Below are 5,673 nucleotides of genomic sequence, written 5' to 3' on the forward strand. Positions count from 1 at the left end.
GGCCAGAGTTGCTGCCGCCCTCTTCCTCCTCGTGCATCGCCCGCGTCCGCGCGACCCAACCGCCGCACCACCAACGCCGGCGAGCGCCGCCACCAGGGCTCCGTCTCTGGCGAACCTTCCCCGCCGCCCGACGCGCCGTCAGACCCCGCCGGCGCCGCGCCCTACCGCCGCCACCACCGGCTCCGCCTCTCTCCGGTCGCCTCCTCCAGGCACCAAGTCCCTCTCTAGCCGGCCTCCTCCGTCTCCGGCGAGCTATAGTGCACTCCGGCGATCTCCTCGGTTCGCATGCAACCGGATCTGGATCTGGACGAGACGGTTGACTTTTGCCCCGAAACCCTAACTTTTTGTCTATGTTCATCGCATCGTAACTCCTCATCCGTAGCTCCGTTTTGGGCATATAGCATATCAAAATGTTCGTCTCAGAGAGTACATCATTTCATCTCATTGCATCATTTTCATTTGTGTTTATCTTGATTCCCGAAATGCTGTTGGAAGAATACTATTTGAGATATTTGTCAGATCTCCTGCTCCAATTAGATATTTGTCATTTTTGCCATGATTAATGTGTGCATGATATGCCCCTGTGCTCTACATGTGTTTTGTTATATATTTTTCCATCTATCCAGAGGTGCAACTCATGTATTTTTGTGATGTGTGTGGTGACTAGCACAAGCTTGCAAAGTGGAGCATTCGTTAATGCTGATTTCAGGGACTTAGCATTTCCACCAAGTCCTTGATCTGTTTATCTCAATATGCCATATGTTCATATTGTTTCCTAGTGATCCGTGCCTCTTTTGAGGATGATTAGTAAGGATGTTTTGTTAATCTTGTAGTGCTCTATCCATCCATGTCTTTGTTTGCAATTATGGAGCACCCTAGCTTGAGTCAATCGAGCTCTACTTGTGCTATTTCGTGAATCTGGGCAGATTGTCTACTTGTTAGCGATTTTGCCGAGGATGTTGTAGTTGATCCATGCATGCTATGTTATTGTTCTTGCCATGTCTAGCTTGTATTTTGTGTAATCTTGATGGGTGTATGCTTAGTTTGTCATGACTTGCTCTGTAGTGAGTGCATCGAGCTCGTAAACATGCCTACTTGATTTCTGTTTCAGCTTTCACTAAGTCTGAGAACTGATTATGTTTTTGCCATGTAGTGAGTGCATGCTCCAGTTTTCACTAAGTCTGAGAACTGATTATGTTTTTGCCATGTTCACATGCTTGCAAATGTATTTTCTGATCCCTTTTGGCTCAAGGTCACTAATGGACTTTTGTTAAGCTCTTTGAGTAGCTCCATTCCATGCTTTACTTTGCCATGTTCAGGTCCTGTAGCATATTGTTTTCTTGCTCCAAAGAGTGCTATCTGATCTGAAATTCCAGACAAGTGTTAATTTTACTAAGTCTGGAATCTCTTTACCAAATGCATTTTTGCCATACTTGTTTGAACCTGTTAATGGATGAATTGGCCGTAGCTCACTGCTAGTCTTTTGTTAAGAATCATGAATGGATACCTGCCATGTATTTTGTTGTCATGTTTGAGTGCTGTAGCATGTTCATCTTGTTGCATTTAGTTGGCTACTTGCTGTAAATCACAGAACGTGGCCATATTTGAATTGCTTGCCATTTCCAAACCATAACTCCGATTCCGGTGATCTTTATATCGTTTTCAAGCGATTTCATCTCACCTTTCCAGTGGCACACTTGGATTTCCAAGTTGAGGCCAGGTTCATTCATTCCTTGTCAAATCTTGCATATGCATCACATATTGCATCCCGCATAGCACACCATCCTTGCATCATGTTGTTTGAGTTTGCACATGTTTGATTGTGTCCTTGTTTCTTGTTTGTCTTGTTTGGGTAGAGCCAGGAGACGAGTTCGCTAACGAGGAGCCCGTTGAGTTTGCTTTCAAGGATCCAGTCAACTCTGACAACTTTGCAGGCAAGATAATCATACCCTCAAAATCACTACTATCTTTGCTTTGCTAGATGCTCGCTCTTTTGCTATGCCTATGCTACGATGCCTACCACTTGCTTATCATGCCTCCCAAATTTCCATGTCAAACCTCTAACCCACCATGTCCTAGCAAACCGTTGATTGGCTATGTTACCGCTTTGCTCAGCCCCTCTTATAGCGTTGCTAGTTGCAGGTGAAGTTTGGAGACCGTTCCTTGTTGGAACATTATTTACTTGTTGGGATATCATTATATTGCCTTGATATCTTAATGCATCTATATACTTGGTAAAGGGTGGAAGGCTCGGCCTCTCGCCTAGTGTTTTGTTCCACTCTTGCCGCCATAGTTTCCGTCATATCGGTGTTATGTTCCCGGATTTTGCGTTCCTTACGCGGTTGGGTTATAATGGGAACCCCTTGATAGTTCGCCTTGATTAAAGCTGTTCCAGCAATGCCCAACCTTGGTTTTACCATTTGCCACCTAGCCTCTTTTTCCCTTGGGTTTCCGGAGCCCGAGGGTCATCTCATTTTTAACCCCCCCCCCCGGGCCAGTGATCCTCTGAGTGTTGGTCCACCTGTCAGCTGCCGGTGGCCACCAGGGGCAACTCTGGGCTGGCCTACCCGTACCTAGGACAATCTGAGTGTGCTCTGAGAACGAGATATGTGCAGCTCCTATCGGGATTTGTCGGCACATTCGGGCGGTGTTGCTGGATTGGTTTTGACTTGTCGAAGTGTCTTGATGAACCGGGATACCGAGTCTGATCGGAATGTCTCGGGAGGAGGTCTATTCCTTCGTTGACCATGAGAGCTTGTCATGGGCTAAGTTGGGACTCCCCTGCAGGGATTTGAACTTTCGAAAGTCGTGCCGGCGGTTATGGGCAGATGGGAATTTGTTAATGTCCGGTTGTAGATAACTTGAACCTTAACTTAATTAAAATGAATCAACTGTGTGAGTTACCGTGATGGTCTCTTCTCGGCGGAATCCGGGAAGTGAACCCGGTGTTGGAGTTATGCTTGCGTAGGTTGTTCTCTAGATTACTCACTCGTGCTTTGCCTCCTCTTCTCGCTCTCTTTTGCGAACAGGATAGCCACCATATATGCTAGTCGCTTGCTGCAGCTCCACATAATTGCCTTGCCTTTCCTATTAAGCTTAAATAGTCTTGATCGCGAGGGTGCGAGATTGCTGAGTCCCTGTGGCTCACAGATTACTTCCAAACCAGATGCAGGGCCTGATGATTCCGTTCCAGATGACGCATATGAGCTCAAGTGGGAGTTCGACGAGGACTCTCAACGATACTACGTGTCTTTCCCTGATGATCAGTAGTGGTGCCCAGTTGGGGTGATCGGGACCGTGTCGCATGTTGGGTTATCTCTTATTTTGGCGCCGTAGTTGGGCCATGAGTGTTTGAATGTTGTAATGCTATTTATGTACTTTGATTGACGTGGCGAGTGTAAGCCAACTATGTATCTCCCCTTTATTATCTATATTACATGGGATGTTGTGAAGATTCCCTAACTTGCGACATTGCTTTCAATGCGGTTATGTCTCTAAGTCGTGCCTCGACATGTGAGAGCTATAGCCGCATCGAGGGCGTGACACCTTGGTAAGGTGGCCAGCTCACATGATAGCTCCATACAAAATGTCATGCTCGTTGAATCCCTTGGATACAATTTACTTTCAGTTTTTAGACTTGCGCATTTCAGTTTCAATGTCTTATTCACTGAAGTAGATTGCCAAGTGTTTCGTAGAGACAATCATAAAATGGTCTTTACCAGTATACGTAGAGGAGATCTTTACATTGTTGATTTCACTAAAAAGTCTCAACCTAGAACTTGCTTTACCAAATCTTCTAAAGGCTGGTTGTGGCATAGAAGACTAGGTCATGTTGGTATGCGAAATCTTGATAAGCTTATTAAAGGTGATCATATCCTTGGAATAAAAGGTGTCATATTTGACAAGGATAGACTTTGTAGTGCTTGTCAAGCAGGGAAACAAGTTGGAGGAAGTCACCACGCGAAGAACATCATGACCACAAGAAGACCACTCGAGCTACTTCACATGGATCTCTTTGGTCCAAATGCCTACAAGAGTCTCGGTGGTAACTCATTTGGTCTAGTCATAGTTGATGATTTTTCAAGATTTACGTGGGTGTTCTTTCTTGATGACAAATTGCAGGTCCAAAAGATCTTCAAAAACTTCGCTAGGAAGGCCCAAAATCAGTTTGATGTGGAGATCAAGAAGGTTCGGAGCGACAACGGAACGGAGTTCAAGAACGCAAATGTGGACACCTTTCTTGACGAAGAAGGGATTTCACACGAGTTCTCGGCTACGTACACACCTCAACAAAATGGAGTTTTTGAAAGGAAGAACCAGACTCTTATCGAGATGGCAAGAACGATGCTTGATGAGTACAAAACGCCAAAGCACTTTTGGGCGGAAGCGGTTGAGACAGCTTGTCATGCAACAAATCGCTTGTATCTTCACAAGCTACTCGGCAAGACGGCATACGAGCTCCTCACCGGTAACAAACCCCAAGTTGGATACTTTCGAGTATTCGGCTCAAAGTGCTACATTCTTGATAAGCATCGTCGTTCTAAATTTGCTCCTAAATCTCATGAAGGTTTCCTACTTGGTTATGGCTCAAACTCTCACACTTACCGTATCTACAACAATTTCACCCGAAAGGTTGAAGAGATGGTAGATGTGAAGTTTGATGAATCTAACGGCTCGCAAGTAGAGCAATTGCCAATTGATGTAGGAGACAAAGACCCTTCGGAAGCAATTCAAGACTTGTCCATTGGCAAGATTCGTCCAACGGAAGTGAAGGAGAGTACCTCATCCGTCCAAGTGGAAGCTTCTGCCTCACGACAAGGTGAACCAAGAGTTGATACGGAAGCATCCACAAGTGGGACATGCCAAGATGAAGAAAACGAGGAAGCGGACCAAGATGAACATCAACAACCTCCTTCTCCACCACGACAAGAGAACAACAACGTCAACAATGAAGAAGGCCAAGAAGAAGCACAAGATGAAGAGGATGTTCCACCCCGACCCAAGCAAAAGCTTTCACGAGTTCGAGCAAGAATTGCTAAGGATCATCCCATCGAGCAAATCTACAATGATATCCAAACCGGGAGAATCACTCGCTCTAAAACTCATTTAGCTAACTTTTGTGAACATTACTCATTCATCTCTAGCATTGAACCTATGAAGGTTGAAGAAGCATTGGAGGATCCGGACTGGATAAACGCTATGCATGAAGAGCTACACAACTTTGAGAGAAATCAAGTGTGGACATTGGTCGAGAAGCCCGACAACAACCACAACATCATTGGTACCAAATGGGTGTTTCGCAACAAGCAAGATGAAGATGGACAAGTGGTTTGCAACAAAGCACGTCTCGTCGCCCAAGGCTACACACAAGTTGAAGGTATGGACTATGGTGAGACATATGCTCCCGTTGCTAGACTTGAGTCCATTCACATCTTACTTGCTTATGCTAATCACCATGATATCACCTTGTACCAAATGGACATTAAAAGTGCTTTTCTAAATGGCAAAATTGAGGAGGAAGTTTATGTTAAGCAACCTCCCGGCTTCGTCAATCCTAATAAACCTAATCATGTTTACAAACTTCACAAAGCCCTTTATGGTCTTAAACAAGCTCCTAGAGCATGGTATAAAATGCTTGACCAAGTTCCTTATTGAAAAAGGCTTTGAAATTGG

This window comes from Triticum dicoccoides, chromosome 2A (genome assembly GCF_002162155.2).
Source record: "Triticum dicoccoides isolate Atlit2015 ecotype Zavitan chromosome 2A, WEW_v2.0, whole genome shotgun sequence".
Taxonomy (NCBI): domain Eukaryota; kingdom Viridiplantae; phylum Streptophyta; class Magnoliopsida; order Poales; family Poaceae; genus Triticum; species Triticum dicoccoides.